Consider the following 18606-nt stretch of genomic DNA (forward strand, 5'->3'; position numbering starts at 1 on the left):
CTCCCCTCCAAGACGAGCATTTTCCTTTACCACTAACCGAGCAACCCGCAGCCAAGACGCCCGTCTTCCAGCCAGACAATCCGAGCGTCTCCTCCACGATCCACTCAAATCACGAGACAGGACCTCCGGCCAAAACTTCAGACGCGCGGGGCGAGCGTATTGTGGCGGGACTAGCAACGTGATATGCGCATCTCCCTTCGAGACTTGCATTTCCCTACTCAACACTTAGCAATGCTATTTACTAATCTACTCTTGCTTAACCTAATGATGTACTACTATATATACTCCATTTGTAATAATCAATAAACAAAGTTTCCTTTGATTAAATCAACTTTCCTTAGATTAGATTAGGAGTAGATTAGAATAGATTATCCTTTAATCTTTCCGGAAAATTACACATTAATCTTTTCTTAATTATTGTTCATGTTTATTATTGAGTAATTCAAGTTTATTATTGGGTAATTGAAGATTATTGGGTTATTATTGGAGAATTATCAACTCTTCATCAATCAATCAAGTTTTCTTCTTTTATTCTTTGCTTTATTATTTGGAATCATCTTCATAGGTATAATTCTCTTTTACCCTTGTTTAATTATTGTTAATCACATCATTTATTCATCATGTTTTGCTTTGTTAGTATGATTGACAACCTTAGTAACATGTTAAAATTGATCATGACTTTCATGAGTGAGTAGTTTCCTTAGCTAAGGTTAATGGGTAATTAGGGGAAACCAACATGGAAAATGATTCATGCTTAATTTAATATGTTCTCATAATTTATTTGCTTGTTTGTTGTGATTTCAACTTTTGCACATGTTATGTTTGATGAAATGTGAGCCTATGAATCCTTGCATTTTTTACCCATCAGTTATCTTTTCAATGAAGCTTGTAAGACATAAACCAACTCGAGCCTCATTAGACCATGCATATAGTTGAATAGGAGGAGATTAAGTCGACTTGTAGGTGTTGTACAATCTAATTGATTCGGCTCCGGGACCCAAACCTACTTAGGGATTGTAAGATATACACTAACTCGATCCCATCACAACAAAAAATGCTTGCTATATAATTGAGAATATGTTTGTATGATCAACTCCCATGATTCCCCTATGAACCCATGATATCCTAGCACTTTTAATCATTTGTTTACATCTTCCCTTTTGTTGCTTGTTCACTTTCCATTGCTTCTATTAGATTAGAATTATCAACCCTTTACAATTGTGACAACCCCAAGCACAACCATAATTAGATTGAACAATTTGAGTACCCCTGTCCCATGGATCGACCTCGACTTAACCACTAACTAGTTGTTTGTTGAGAAATATAAATGTGTTTGATTGAGAGCCCCAACGACACTCTTCATCAAAATGGCGCTGTTGCCGGGGACGGTGTTGTGTATTTGAATCGTTCTTTTGTCTAGTTTTAGTTGTGTTTCTTCTTGAGGAGCCTTGGTTCCTTGGGAATTTCGTTTCTTGTGCTTTAACCTTGAGGAACTTGTTCCTCAAGGTTCGTTCTTACCATTTTATTGTAGTTTCCGTGTTTGTAGTTGCCTCTTTATCTTAGCAATGATGATGGCACATGGCTTCCAACAAGAAGAAGTGTATGGGCAAGTTGGAGTAAATGAGTATGATATGTATGAATGGAGAAGGTTTGTTGAGCAAGAAAACACACCCACATCCTATAACTTCTACAATGGAAACTCAAATTACCCCACAAACTTCCCATACCAAAGCACCCACATCCAAAATCCACAAGAACCACCCTCCCAAAACCCACTTTACAATCAATGCCAAATGTCATCCTACAACCAACACCCATACACTACTACAAATCCAGGCAATTACAACGCCCCTTTAACAACGATTATTCACGAAAATCACAATAGACGTTGTAGAATGTATGGCGCGAATTTTACTAAAATTAATTACAACGGGTATGGTTATAAAAACCGTTGTTATTAGTTTTAACAACGGGTAACATATGCGGAACCGTTGTTAATAATTTGGCGCAAAATTGGCGCAAAGTTAGTGAAAAGTAATCACAACGGTTACTTTTGAAACCCGTTGTTAAAACATATTTGACAACGGGTGTTTTTTACAACCGTTGTTAAAACTTATTTGACAACGGTTGTTTTTTACAACCGTTGTTAAAACATATTTGACAATGGTTGTTGTTTAATAATCGTTGTCAATACCTTCCATACTATAAACCACACAAACACAAGTCTGCTGCAGCCACAAAACACAAACCTTAATACACAAACACAGCAGACAAACACAAACACAAAACACACACTTTCTCATCGTCTCTTTCTCTCTTTATCTCTTTCTCATCGTCGCATTATCTTCTCGCCGTCACTGTTGATTTCATCGTCTCTTACGTTCTATAATTATCAGGTAAATCTCGCCGTCACTGTTAGTTTTATCATCATTATTTTCTTTTTCTAATTATTTCATTTGCATGTATGTGTTTTTATCGACCATTATGTTATTTCTTTAAGTATTGTTCGCATAATTAGCTAGTAAAACAAAGAAGAAGCAAGATGAAGAAGCAAGATAAACATAATTAATATATATATATATATATATATATATATATATATATATATATATATAATGCAATTCTTATATTTTCATAGAGGATCTTATTCTCCTCTATCATATCCGTCCTCTCCTCCTTGGCTATTTGGAGGTTCCGTTCAGCAGTTGCTATATCGTCATATAACTGCAACTGCTGCTACTCCATCAAGCCATCTTCTTTGGCGTCCTTCAGTACGGATCGAGCATCCGCAAGGTAGCTCCTGAAACTTTCCCCAATATGGAGCAACCGGCGGATGAAACTTTTGTTGTTCTCGATCATAGTAAGAGTCTTAAGGATGATATCATTCATTTTGTTGGAGTTTGGAGTTTGTTTTGAAAGATTAAGTAGGGTTAATTTATTTGGAGTTTGTTTTAGCAGTTAGGGTTTGGAGATGTATATATTGAGATAATGGAAATGTTAGTTGAGATAATGCATGTATTTATACTAAGCAATGTGTGGGTTGAGTTATTTTTTAATTAATATATATGTTAGGAAGTTGTGCCATAATCATCATCATATCTCTCAATGCTGCTTCAAATCTTATTACTAACCCTTCTCATTCCATATTGTTCGTTCATATGCACAGTGATGGCAGTAATAATGCATGCATCGGAATTATAACGGGCCGTAATTATGCATGCATCTAGTAATACTTAATTTAATTTTTTTTTTGTTTTTTAAGAACAAACAACAACGGTTATGTATATTAAAACCCGTTGTTATAACTTTCCCCCCAAAATTGAGTCACACTTTCCACAACGGGTTTTTATACTTAAAACCGTTGTTAATATTTTTAACAACGGTTTCCTTAAGAAAACCAACCGTTGTTAAAACCTTTTACAACGGACGCTTTAACAACGTCCACTTTTTTATATAACAACGGTTTTTAACCGTTGTTATAGCCTGTATCTGTAGTAGTGATACAACCAATCTCCCATGTACCCACAACAAGAGAATGAGCATACCTTTGACATGCAAAGTGTGGTTCTCCAAATGCTAAGAGACCAACAAAATCTCTTCATACAAATGCTAGAAGAGAGCTAAGCTAGGGACAATGTTCTCAAAAACATTGTTATTAATGGTGAGAAGTTGGCAAATCAAATTGCCCAAATGGAAGCCACCCAAATGCTCAATGAAGAAGAAGGGGATGATAATGAGGGTGAAGAAGAATTTGGATGGAATTATGAAGCTACTCTTGTGAATCCCCCACCACCTCCTAAATTCATAAGCATTGAACATCCCATACTCCAACTTGTACCCCACTTTACAAACATTCATGATGGATGTGAATATGAAGATGCAACTTTTGAGGAAGGGGGGTGCTTGATTGATTATGGACCAAGAGTGGATGATGTATTGAAGCATGATGAAGTTGAGATAGAGAGCAATGATGAATATGAGTTGAAAGCCAATTATGAGACAAGCACTTTGTCTAAATTATCTAATGTATCTAGCTCACACACTAGCCTTGCTTCTCCAATTTGGGATACCTATGATGATGATGATGATGATGATGATGATGATGATGATGATTATGATGATGAGGAAGACCTCCCACCACAATTTCCTTCTATGACTCATGTAGAGGAAGTGTGTTCCCTTGACACTTATGGGAGTAAAGGTAAAACTTGGAAAGAAGAGGTTGATGAATTTGAACTTGCTATCTTTGGAGAATTGAGGGGCCAAGAGGAAAACAATGATGTTGGCATCTTTGATCATAGTTTGGAAGAAATTGAAGCTATTTTCTTTGGAAATGGTTCATGTTCTAAGGAGGGTCAAGAAGAAAGTGAAGAAAATGAAAGCATAAATGACCTCAATGGTGAGAAGTTGACTCCTCCACACCTTATCCTTCAACTATCCCCTCATCAAAGAAATATGAACTCTCCTTCTACTATTAAAGGATTGATGAATCAATGCTCTATCATCATAGAGTTTGAAAGAGATGGCGGAGAGTGGAAGCCTCCGGATGAATATGGGCAATACTTCATACATTGTGTTGACAAGAACCATGTGCTTGTTGGTTTGAAGCATTGTAAGAAGCCAAGTGCCAAGGGCAAAACAAATGGGAGAGTGTTTGGCAAGTTCTATTCCAAGCCAAGATGGCTAAATTACATTTTGACACCGCCGATCTCCTATTTGTGCTTATTTGAAGCCCATTCATAAGATTTTGATAGGTTGCTAAGAGCATTAAGCAACATGGATAATTCTAATGAACATGGCAACAAGGAATGAGTTTGTTGGAGTCCTCCCTCAAACCACCATTTGTAAGATAACATATCCTTTGACTTTGCATTGCATTTACACTTGCATTTAGTTATATACATATACATTTAGCTTGCATTTGTGAAATATTTCATATTGCATTCACATTAGTTAGTTCATATAGTATAATTTGCATTGTAATATATCTCACATGATTCATGTAGTTAGATGCATAGAGACTAGAACTCATACATAGTCACTAATGACCAAACCTATTCCTTTCTACACTAGAAATAGTGCTTAAATCGGTTTGGGGAGGTTTGATTATAGGTGACCTAAGCATGCATCATCTAGTGTAGATTTCATTCATTTGTTATATATGTCATATAAAATCGCATTTAGTTAGAGCATGCATTCATTCATATCATTGCATTTATTTTCATAAATTCAAACATCCAAAAAATATGTACTTTCTTTTTCACTCCTACTCCTACATGTACATTGAGGACAATGTCCAAAATAAAGTGGGGGATGGGAATTTATATTCCAAAATACATAAAAATTGAAAAATTTCGAAAAACTCAAAAATATGTTCTTTAATTTCATAAAAACAAAAACCATAAAAATTTAAAAATTTAAAAATACCAAAAACATGTTCTTTAATTTTGTAGTGTAGAATTATCTATATTGTATATATTTGTTTGTTTGTCACTCTATTCACATTGAGCCGACTACGCCACATTCGAGGCATGAAGGAAATAGAAGATCGCATGGTATGATCTTTCCAAATCTCCTTCCTCCTTTTTATATGTTAATGACAATGTGGTTATCTTTTGATTGATGCGGTATGAACCGATGTGTTGTTAGGAGTTTTTGCATTTAGATTATATGGCATACTAGTTGGTAGAAGCATATGCATTAGGTTGTATAAATGATAGTTGCATCATGGCGTATAGTTGCATTTAGGAAAATTTTTGTGAAAGCATCTATTTGGGAAACTTGACAAGTGTATATAGGCCCTTGTAGGTACTTTTTCTTCTTGAGACTTTGCTCATTAGAATGCTTGTAAAACACCCTAGAATGTGTCATGCTAGTGTCTTTTGACTCATGGATTAAGTCCTAGTCAAGAGTACCTTGTGGTGTGATAACTCATTGGCTACCGTTTATTCCAAGGTGACCTTTGAAGCCATGCAACCGTTCTTACACTTCTATCATCATATTTTGTCAACAAAAAGGGAATGGGCACAAAAGCATCAAGTTGAGTTTAAGTACCAAAGTGAAAATCAAAATCAAAAAGTTTGCAAAATGAATCAAATGAAAAGAGGAGTAAAAAAAATAGACTCCTATGCTTCAATAAAAGTACCCTTGCTACAAAATGGGGTTACTTTGAAAATGTTCAAAAAGAATGAAAAGAATTGCCAAGTATCAAAATGCCAAACATCAAAAATGGCAAAGAAATTGTTCTCAAATGTCAAATGCCACAAGAAATTAGGGAAAAAAAACAACAACAAAAGCAAACTCCCACATGAAACTCAAAATACAAATGATCCCTTTTTCCATCAAATCCACTTTTGTGCATGTAGAGAGGGGACGACCCTTTTTCTTGTTTAGGCAAGAAGGAGAATTCCACGATCCTCCAATGTTTCTAACTCCATAAGGAGTCTACTCTTGACGAAAGCATTTAACGATTGAGGACAAAGGTACCCTAGCTTGACACAATTCGGAGGTGATTTATTGGTATCCTTCTAGGCTTAGTAGTTTGAAGAAACCGTATCTATGATGGAATGTGTAACTTTAGATTGCTTCCCTTGTAGATAATTTTCGCCACTTAGATGAGGAAAGTGGCTATTCATTTTTGTAGATGCATCCATTACTTGTTTTGTGTGCTTAATGCTTGGATGTATCGCCATTTTGGTAAGCTCCACCTTGCCTTGCAAGAAGGCATCTTACCTCATGGATGTCTTGTTGAGAGTTTAAGGGGCGGAGTGAGACCAGTTAATTGTCTCACATCGGTTATATTACTAGGATAGTTTAAATAAAGGTCTAGTTCTAGTCACCTCTTTACTCGGGACGAGTAAAGGTTCGGTTTGGGGATGTTTGATGTGACTCTTAATTGCGCACATTTAGTCCCCTAATTGTACCTATTTTGCGTACTAATATAGCATTTCATGGCCATTTTATCCGTCAATTCCTTCCTATTTTGCTTTCCTAATGCATTTTATATGTCTTATAGGAAAGGAGATAATGAGACGGAATTCCCGTCTCCCGTGCATATTTAGAAGCTTGTTGACGATCTTAGATGGAATAGTATGAAGAGGAGGCAAGAATGATGACCAAGGATGTAGGAATAAAGAGTATATAGAAGGATCATAGACTAAAAAGCAAGGATGACGAGAAGGAAGCCATTACAAGAAGAAATTGCTCTGAACCAAACCAAGAATTGCTCCTTTGGCTCTGAAAGTATGCTAGATGAAATGGCATCGAAAAATCAAGTGGTCTAGGCTTTTGAATCACTCCAATAGGAGTCCGGATGAGGAAATGACGTCCGTTTTACAATCCGAGCTCCAATAGACAAGCTGTCCGCCAATCCGCGCGTCCCGAGACTCAAGACGAGCGTCTCCCCTCTAAGACGAGCGTCTTCCTTTACCACTATCCGAGCGTCCCACAGCCAAGACGCCCGTCTTCTAGCCAGACAATCCGAGCGTCTCCTCCATTATCCGCTCGGATCACGAGACAGAACTTCCGGCCAAGACTCCAGACGCGCGGGACGAGCATATTGTGGCGGGACTAGCAACGTGATATGCGCATCTCCCTTCGAGACTTGCATTTCTGATGCGATCCCACTTAGTGTTCACAAATTAAGATGTGGTCGTTGGTCACGGTCGAATCAAAACACAATTTATAGCTTAACAAGCAACTCTACAATTAGTAAAGAGGCAAGTAAAGGTCGGATCCCAAGGGACGGGAGTTGAAATGAGATTTCTATTGTAACTAGTAGTGTCTAAGGGGTGTCACAAATTGGGTTGATGTAGAAGATTACTAAACTAGAATAACAATGAAAATAAACAAGCAAGATGAATAAAAAGGGGTGTAAACAATTGATTAAAGGCACTAGGGTGTCATGGGATCATAGGGGAATCATGGGATATGATCATACAAACATGTTCTCAAATTATAAGCAAGCAATTATTGTTGTGATGGATTGAGTTGGGTTATATCTTACAATCCTAGGAAAGTTTGGGTCCTGGAGCCGAATCGATTAGATTGTACAACACCTACAAGTCGACTTAATCTCCCCTACTCAACAACATACATGGTCTAATGAGACTCGAGTTGGGTTATGTCTTACAAGTCTCATTGAAAAGATAGGAGATGATAGTAAATGCAAGGATTCATAGGCTTAGCATTTCATCAAATATAACATGCACATGAGTTGAGATCAAAACAAGCAAGCAAATAAAACATGAAAGCATATTAATTTAAGCATGAATCATTCCCCATGTTGGTTTCCCCTAATCACCCATTAACCCTAGCTAAGAGACTACTCACTCATTATCATGTTGATCATGCTAGCAAGGTTGTCAATCATACCAACAATATGAAACATGATGAATAAATGAAAGTAATTAACAATAATTAAAAAGGGATTAAGAGATTATACCTACTAATGATTCCAATAATAAAGCAAGAATAATAGAAGTACTTGAATGCTAGATTGAGAGGTTGTCAATCTCCCAATAATAACCCAAATAATCTTCAATTACCCAAAATAAAGGATGACCAAAAGAGAGATTAAAGAACTAAAACTTGGATTAAAACTTGATTAATACTTGATTACAATATTGAAGAGAGATTTGATTGATATTAACTACACTAATTATTGATAAGAAGAACATCCTCCTCTAATTAGCCTAATGGGGTATTTATAGTGAAAATTAGGGAGGATGCATTAGGGTTAACTAAGGGCTAAACTAGTAATTACACTTTTTAAGTTGAGCAAGGAGGACCCGGTATTTTCTGAGAGAAGGGCTTCTCTTTTCGTAGCTTGAAGAAGACAATCCGTGCTGTGAAGAAATCCGGGCGGAATAAGGTCGGGACGGACTTGGGCGGTGGAATCCGAGCGGATTCTGAGGAATCCGGACGGATTGTTGAGGGGGAATCCGAGCGGATTCAGGCGTGGGACGCTCGGATTGTGCAAGGGCTGGACGGGCGGATTGTTGACAATCCGCTCGGATTGTCAATCAGCATAGTAACTTCTTCTTTTCTTCCCTTTTCTTCATTAATTCCTTGGGGATTTCCTTGGGGACTCAAGGATCTTTCCTCAACATTGCTCTTCTACTATGATATATACAAAGGCCTTCTAATCTTGTCTCTCCTTGATGCTTGGTCATTGAATTCGATCAATTTAGTCTCGTTTTGCCATGAAAATGCAAGATTCTTACTCCTTTCCTACCAAGGGATCAAAATCTCAAAGAATATGCAAAACAAAGAACTAAAGATAAGAAACGACCCAAATAAGCACTAAAAAGCATGGAAACAAGGCTAATTCGGGGGCTAAATATGCGCCAATTATGGTCACATCAAATATCCCCAAACCGAACCTTTGCTCGTCCCGAGTAAAGAAGTGACAAAGACTAGGACCAATACTAACCTATCCTAATAATATAGCCGATATGAGACAATTAGCGGGTCTCACTCCGCCCCTTCAACTCACAACAAGACAACCATGAGGTAGGATGCCTTCTTGCAAGGCAAGGTGGGTCTTGCCAAAATGGCGACACATCCAAACATTAAGCACACAAAAACACATAATGGATGCATCTACAAAAAGAATAGCCACACCCTCATCAAGTGGCGGAAGTTATCTACAAGGGAAGCAATTCAAGGGTACACAATCCTTCATAGATGCAATTTGTTCAAACTACTAAGCCTAGAAGGATACCAATAAATCACCTCCAAGTTGTGTCAAGCTAGGGTACCTTTGTCCTCAATCGTTAAATGCTTTTGTCAAGAGTAGACTCCCTATGGTGTTAGAAACACTGGAGGATCGCGGAATTCCCCCTCTTGCCTAGACAAGAAGAAGGGTCGTCCCCTCTCTACCATGCACAAAAATGGATATGATGGATAAAGGGATCAATAAATATTTGAGTTTCACTTTGGGAGTTTGCTTTTGTTTTTGTTTTTCCCCCAATTTCTTGTGGCATTTTGACATTTGAGAACACTTTCTTGCCATTTCTTTTTGATTTTTGGCATTTCAATACTTGATAACTTTTTTGCATTTCTTTTTGAACATTTTCAAAGTCACCCCAATTAGTAACGAGGGTGCCTTGTATTTGAAGCTTAGGAGTTCTATTTTTGCTCCTCTTTTCATTTGATGCATTTTGCAAACTTTCTTTCACTTTTCATTTCATTGAACTCAAATTGATTTCTTTTTGTGCCCATTCCCTTTGATGACAAAAATGTATGGTAGAACATGGATGAATGATGGTTGCATGGTTTCAAGGGTCACCTTGGAATAAACGGTAGCCAAGGAGTTATCACACCACAAGGTACTCATGACTCGGCCTTAAACCATGGGTCAAAGGATACTAGCATGACACATCCTAGGGTGTTTTACAAGTATTCTAACAAGAAAAGTCTTAAGAAGAAAAAGCATCTACTAGGGCCTATATACACTTGTCAAGCTTTCCAAGTAGACGGTTTCGCAAAATTTTTCTAACATGCAACTACATGCCATGATGCAACTAGCATATAAACATCCTAATGCAAATGATTCTACCAACTAATATGACGAACAATCTAAATGCAAGTCCTAGATTCACATTGTTATACCGCATCAATCAAAATAAAGCCACATAGTCATTAACATAAAGAGGAAAAAGGAGATTGGAAAGATCATACCATGCGGTCTTCAATATCCTCATGTCTCGGATGCGGCATAGTCGATCAATGTGAACAAAGGATAGAACAAACACAATATATACAAGACAATATATACAAAGGAAATGAACTTGTTTTTGGGTTTTCAATTTTTCAAATTTTTATGATTTTTGAAATTTTTCAATTTTTATGGTTTTTGAATAAGAGTTAAATGTTAGAATTCCCATCCCCACACTAATATGGGCATTGTCCTCAATGGCCAAAATGATGGAAATTATGCAAAGATGATGCATGATTTCTATACTAAATGCAATCTATACTAAGCTATGCTACATGATGCATGGTTTTTGTTATGACGGAGAGGATAATTTAGATTACCTCCCGTTGCGTATGCATTAACTTCCCCAAACCGAGTGAGACATTATTGCTAATGTCTAAGGATGGGTATAGTTCATGCACACACTATGCTATGCATGAAACTAATTTGTCATTTTGGATTTTACAAATGGGAACAATAAGATAAGAACACCTCAATGGTACCGAGGTGTGAGTCCTTTGATGGGGCTAGGACTAAACCAACAATGATCAAAATAAAATAAAATACAAAGAGATATAGACAAACCATGGGAGTGTAGGAGTCTCCAAGGCTTGCTAGTCTTCCATCATGCTATCATCATCATCACTTCCCTCATGAGAAGTGGTGACATTGCCACTTTCCTTGTCATGCTTCTTCACTTTCTTCCTCATCTTGCTCATCATCATCTTCACCATTTCTTTCTCCATCTTCACTTGCATCTTCCTCAATATTATCATCAACTTCCTCATCATTTCCAACAACCTCATTGTCACCCACAACGCCCCTAGATGCACCCGGAAATAAGACTTCTCTATCCGCCCAACTAGGCAAAGGACAAGATGGATCAAGGAGTCCTTGCCTAGCTAAATGTAGGAGGGGTGGATATTGAGCCAAATAAGCATTTTTCCGATCTTCATAGGCTTGCTTGTGCATTGCTTGCATGAGAAGAGTCACATAGTCTTTCCTAATTTCAATTCCTTCCGGCTTGAACTCTTCATACTCAAAGGGGTAAGGTGGTATGACAATGGAAGAGGAGGGGGTTTCAAGATCACCCTTTTGTTGTTGAATGATATACTCGGCTTCTTCGGAAAGGAGAAGTAGATAATTGGTCCGGTGGACGCTTAGGCGACAAATCTTCGAGGGCAAGGTGAACGATCTAGCTTCACTAGTTAGCCATCCATACTTAGTGTCAAGAAGGTTTTGAGCAACCCACTTGAACTTGTGAATCATAATATGCATATCAATAAGATGGCCACCTTCCTTTGCTTTGTACTTGTTATCCTTATTGAAGTTAGGATCAAAGTGCTTAGCTAGGACCGTGACTAGGCCTCCATTGACAATAACGGTCATGCCCTTCTTCCCACTATCAACATTAAGCCATCTATCTACCAAGAACCTCAAAGAATTGTAAGGCTTGGTATGCATTCTTCCGATATTCAAAGCCGATTCAAGGAGAATAAAATCAAGTCTTGTGAAATGATTGGTGTCTTTTCTAGCAATTATGGTATTTCCCACAACCTTGTGCCATACTCTTATGCCCGGATGATGGACCAAAAGAGCACGACATGCATGAAAATCCTCAAATTTCTTCCCGGAGATTGCCTCCCAAAGAGGCTCGGGGTCATACATTCCATAATGCTTAAGATAACGCGATTCATCACTAAGACCCAAAATTTCACCTAATTCCTTAAAGGTAATGCGTCTACTAACATTAGCTAGACGAAACTCGAGATTTTCCCTATTCTCAACTTTGGTGACTTTTAAAGAACTTAAAAATTCCAAGACAAGGGAGGGGTATGTCAATTCCTTTGTTTCAAACAATTTCTTCAACCCCATGGCTTTGAAAACGGCTTTTGTTTGTTCAAGAACACCCAATTTTTCCAAGGTATCCTCACATATGAATTTGGTGGATGTTAATGACTTCATAGCAAACTTGACAAAGGTATTTCTATGGGTATCGGAAATAAAAGTTACCTCCGGATAATGCAAAAGTTGATTAATTACCGGAGTAGAAGATGTTGTTGCTCCCATAGAAGGTTGTTGTTGTTGTTGCACTTCCAAGTTTGGTGTTGCTACCACCATAGCCAAAGCTTTCTTTGTTTGAAGAGCCTTTTGCCTTTGTGAGAGTGCCTTAGCCTTTGGTGCCTTTGTTGCCTTTGTTGCACCCTTAGTCCTTGCCATTGATGAGCTAACCAAGAAAAGAATGAAAAATCTTCAATTTGTAGTATGCCCAAATCGATTTGAAGGTGAAAGGCTTTGCCTTTATGAAAACAAAAATCGACTCAAAGGTTGAAGATTTTGTTCTTGGTTTTGATTTTTGTTGAAGAAGGAGTGATTAATTTGTTGTTGGAAGGATGGTTTGATTTGATTTTGGTGAATGTTGTTGAGGGTTTTTGTTTTTATGATGGAGTGGATGAGGGTTTTGACGTTGTGGGTAGTGTTTATGAATGAATGAATGAAGGTGGGAGGGGTTTTAAAGAGGCCGAAATTTTCAAAACTACAGGGGCAATCCGTGCGGATTAGGCTCAATCCGTGCGGATTATGCTTCTTCTACCTTTGCAAAAACTCGCCTAAAGACGGGCGGATTTGGTACAATCCGCTCGGATTCGCTGAACACGGGACGGGCGGATTTGCTCAACGACGGACGGATTTCTGTCCAGAGAAATTTGCTTGTTTTCCTCAGCTGCAAAGACGGACGTCTTTCTCCCTGGACGGACGGATTCTTCAAGACGGGCGGATTTTCAGAAATCCGCTCGGATTCTTTAACAGTCAAGAAAATTTCAAAATTCAGCTCAGTTCAAGACGAGCGTCTTTTCTGCAGGACGCTCGGATTGCATAAGACGGGCGGATTCTTGGGAATCCGCTCGGATTCTTCCCCTATGTACACGGATTCAGTTCCACCCGTGCACAGCGCATTCCCTTTATCATTCTTCCATTCTTTCTTTCAAGTCTTGTGTTCTTCATTGTGGGGGCACTACTAAGGCATGGATAGCCTAGGCAATTGCCATCCCCACACTAAGGTAAAGCACTACACATCAATTGAAATTGTTAGTCCCTCCCTCACTTCTCTCTTACATGACAATTATTTTGATCAAAGTAAATAAAAATCCAAAGATGACAAAAATGCAATACAAGAATTGAAATGTAAGTTAGGGAGTTAGAGATATTTACAAGTGGTGGTTTAGGGAGGACTCCACCAAACTCTCATTCTCGATGAGATGTCAAGGGGGCATGTTCAAGGTGTTGTTGATGTTGCTCAACATCTTGAAGAAGTAATCAAAAGCATGTTCATTATTATGGTAGAGGTCCTCAATAGACCGTGGCCCTTGTTGTTGATCATGATCGATGGCATGTCCAATGTAGGGATTAAAAATCCCTTCAAATTCGTCGTCCCAAAGACCACAAACTTCATTGAGTTGATCATTGAAAATCTCTTGCTTAGATGGAGACAACTCTCCCAATTTCTTCTCTTGGCCAATGAGGCCATCTTCTTCTTCCTTGGTTGATTTTGATGAGCTTTGGAAGCTCTCTTTCTCACTATTCACTTGCTCTTTGAATGGAGCATCTTCAATTTTCTTCCTCCATTGGAGTTCCGATTTCTTCCTTTCATCTTTTCGGCTATAATGATCAATCATGAAACATGGCTCATGTAAACGAGGAGCTCTGATAGTCTTGTCAAGATTAAAAGTTATGCTTTCATCTCCCACTTCTAGAGTGAGCTCACCATGTTTCACATCAATCACCGCACCGGCGGTGTGTAGGAAAGGTCTTCCTAGGATGATTGGAATGTTGGAATCTTCCTCCATATCAACAATGACAAAGTCCACCGGGATGAAAAACTTCCCAATTCGCACGGGGACATCTTCCCATATCCCTAACGGTGTCTTCGTCGATCTATCGGCCATTTGGAGTGTGATGTTGGTGCATTTAAGCTCTCCCATCCCCAACCTTTTACTCACCGAGTACGGCATGACACTCACACTAGCCCCTAGATCACATAAGGCTTTGTTGATCGTTGTGTCGCCAATGGTACACGGTATTGAGAAGCTTCCCGGATCCTTTAACTTTGGAGGTGAACTCCCTTGAAGTATTGCAATACTCACCTTAGTGAAGGCGATAGTCTCAAGTTTCCGGATCGACTTCTTCTTTGTGAGGATATCTTTCATGTACTTCGCATAGGCCGGAACGTGATTGATTAAATCCGTGAAAGGAATTGAGACTTCTAAATTCTTCACAATTTCCATGAACTTTCCAAGTTGATCATCAAATTTGGGCTTGGCTTGACGACTTGGAAAAGGAAGTCTAATCACAATGGGCTCCTTCTCTTTGGCCTTGTCTTCATTTTTCTTTGAACTTTCTTCTTTTGATGATTCTCCATCTTTGGAGTTTTGCACAATTTCTTTCTTTTCACTAGCTTTCACAACTTCATCCTCAACTTGCTTCTTCGGTGCTTCATACCTTGTACCACTTCTCAAGTGAATGGCACTAACCGTTTCATGTCTAGGGGGATTACTTTGAGGTGGTAATTGCCCCTTTTGTCTTTGTGAGCTCGAAGATGCTAGTTGAGTCAATTGTGTTTCCAACATCTTGGTGTGAGCTAGAATGTTGTTGATGGTGGTTTCTTTTGCTTGGCTATCTTTTTGCATTTGGGTGAAAAATTCTTGTTGATTCTTTTGCATTTGGAGGACCGCTTTTTGGACATCAAAACCTTGGTCATTTTGGTGATTGTATGGATTTTGGATTTTGGTAACCTTGGTTTTGATTGTAAAAGGGTCTTTGATTTTGGTTTCTCATGGGTGGTGGAGTGTATGTTGTTTGAGGGTTTTGAACATTTTGGCTTTTGTATGAGAGATTTGGATGGAATTTGGTGTTTTCATTGTAAATGTTGGAATAAGGGGTACCACTCTTGTATGCTTGGAAAGCATTCACTTGTTCATTTGTTCCCCTACATTCACCTTGGTCATGTCCCAAAGTCCCACAATTCTCACATATCCCACTTGGGATTGATGAGGATGCCGTCATGGCATTGACATGATGCTTCGATGATTTTGAGTTTTCCTCAAGTCTAGCCATAGCTTGTTCAAACTTCAAGTTGATTGTATCGATATGGGAGCTTAGTTGGGCACCTAATTGAGTAACGACGTCCACTTCATACTTTCCTCCTCTAGTAGCCTTGCGAGGCCTACTATATTGTGAATTGTGGATTGCCATCTCTTCAATTTTGCTTCAAGTTTGGTTGTCATCAACCTCGGTGAACATCCCATTCGATCCCATATTAAGGATATTTCTTGAGTCTTCATAAAGACCGTTCCAAAATTGTTGCACCAAAAACCATTCGCTAAGTCCATGGTGAGGACATGAGCGACAAATTCCTTTGAACCGCTCCCAAGCTTCATACAAAGACTCTTCGTCCCTTTGCTTAAAAACCGTAATTTGAGCTCTTAGCATGTTGGTCTTTTCCGGTGGGTAGAATTTTTTGTAGAAAGCTAGAGCCAACTTCTTCCAAGAATCTATTCCAAGGGTGGCCTTATCAAGGCCCTTCAACCATTGCTTTGCGGTGCCGATTAAGGAAAAAGGAAATAAGACCCATCTAATTTGGTCTTGAGTCACGCCCGTTTGAGAGATAGCATCACAATAATCGCAAAAGGTTTCCATATGAGAATGAGGGTCCTCACTAGGCATCCCCCCAAATTGGCTCCTCTCAACTAGTTGGATGAAGGCGGACTTGGCAATAAAATTTCCGGTGAGATGTTGCGGTGTAGGAGTACCATTTGGTAGATTCTCCTCGGTGGGTACGGAGTGTGACGAGAATTTTGGCATTGTAGGTGGATTTTGTGGGGTATTGTGTAATGGGTTTTCTTCTCCTTCTATTGCGAAAGGATTGACAAACTCACTAGTGGGTTGAACAACTTCACCAACACCTCTCAAATTCCTCCTAACAAGTCTCCTATTGTTCGTCAAGGTCCTTTCGATTTCACAGTCAAAAGGTAACAAATCACCTTGTAACCTTCTAGACATGCAAAATATCAAACAACTCAAAAACAATTAGAACAAACCTTGAGGAGTTTTACTTCCTCAAGGCGAAGAAAGACACAACTAATAACAATAAAAAGTAATCTAAATCAAACAAACACCGTCCCCGGCAACGGCGCCATTTTTGATGCGATCCCGCTTAGTGTTCACAAATTAAGATGTGGTCGTTGGTCACGGTCGAATCAAAACACAATTTATAGCTTAACAAGCAACTCTACAATTAGTAAAGAGGCAAGTAAAGGTCGGATCCCAAGGGACGGGAGTTGAAATGAGATTTCTATTGTAACTAGTGGTGTCTAAGGGGTGTCACAAATTGGGTTGATGTAGAAGGTTACTAAACTAGAATAACAATGAAAATAAACAAGCAAGATGAATAAAAAGGGGTGTAAACAATTGATTAAAGGCACTAGGGTGTCATGGGATCATAGGGGAATCATGGGATATGATCATACAAACATGTTCTCAAATTATAAGCAAGCAATTATTGTTGTGATGGATTGAGTTGGGTTATATCTTACAATCCTAGGAAAGTTTGGGTCCGGAGCCGAATCGATTAGATTGTACAACACCTACAAGTCGACTTAATCTTCCTACTCAACAACATGCATGGTCTAATGAGACTCGAGTTGGGTTATGTCTTACAAGTCTCATTGAAAAGATAGGAGATGATAGTAAATGCAAGGATTCATAGGCTTAGCATTTCATCAAATATAACATGCACATGAGTTGAGATCAAAACAAGCAAGCAAATAAAACATGAAAGCATATTAATTTAAGCATGAATCATTCCCCATGTTGGTTTCCCCTAATCACCCATTAACCCTAGCTAAGAGACTACTCACTCATTATCATGTTGATCATGCTAGCAAGGTTGTCAATCATACCAACAATATGAAACATGATGAATAAATGAAAGTAATTAACAATAATTAAAAAGGGATTAAGAGATTATACCTACTAATGATTCCAATAATAAAGCAAGAATAATAGAAGTACTTGAATGCTAGATTGAGAGGTTGTCAATCTCCCAATAATAACCCAAATAATCTTCAATTACCTAAAATAAAGGATGAACAAAAGAGAGATTAAAGAACTAAAACTTGGATTAAAACTTGATTAATACTTGATTACAATATTGAAGAGAGATTTGATTGATATTAACTACACTAATTATTGATAAGAAGAACATCCTCCTCTAATTAGCCTAATGGGGTATTTATAGTGAAAATTAGGGAGGATGCATTAGGGTTAACTAAGGGCTAAACTAGTAATTACACTTTTTAAGTTGAGCAAGGAGGACCCGGTATTTTCTGAGAGAAGGGCTTCTCTTTTCGTAGCTTGAAGAAGACAATCCGTGCTGTGAAGAAATTCGGGCGGAATAAGGTCGGGACGGACGGATTTGGGCGGTGGAATCCGAGCGGATTCTGAGGAATCCGGACGGATTGTTGAGGGGGAATCCGAGCGGATTCAGGCATGGGACGCTCGGATTGTGCAAGGGCTGGACGGGCGGATTGTTGACAATCCGCTCGGATTGTCAGTCAGCATAGTAACTTCTTCTTTTCTTCCCTTTTCTTCATTAATTCCTTGGGGATTTCCTTGGGGACTCAAGGATCTTTCCTCAACATTGCTCTTCTACTATGATATGTACAAAGGCCTTCTAATCTTGTCTCTCCTTGATGCTTGGTCATTGAATTCGATCAATTTAGTCTCGTTTTGCCATGAAAATGCAAGATTCTTACTCCTTTCCTACCAAGGGATCAAAATCTCAAAGAATATGCAAAACAAAGAACTAAAGATAAGAAATGACCCAAATAAGCACTAAAAAGCATGGAAAC

General features: G+C 38.5%; 1 non-coding gene across 1 annotated transcript; it reads left to right on the forward strand.

Moving 5' to 3' along the window:
• The first annotated feature begins 16079 nt into the window (after window positions 1–16079).
• On the forward strand, window positions 16080–16186 carry LOC141615603 (small nucleolar RNA R71). Its single transcript, XR_012530017.1, has one exon. It is a non-coding gene; the product is annotated as a small nucleolar RNA R71 (small nucleolar RNA).
• The last annotated feature ends 2420 nt before the right edge of the window (window positions 16187–18606 follow it).

This window comes from Silene latifolia, chromosome 11 (genome assembly GCF_048544455.1).
Source record: "Silene latifolia isolate original U9 population chromosome 11, ASM4854445v1, whole genome shotgun sequence".
Lineage (NCBI taxonomy): Eukaryota > Viridiplantae > Streptophyta > Magnoliopsida > Caryophyllales > Caryophyllaceae > Silene > Silene latifolia.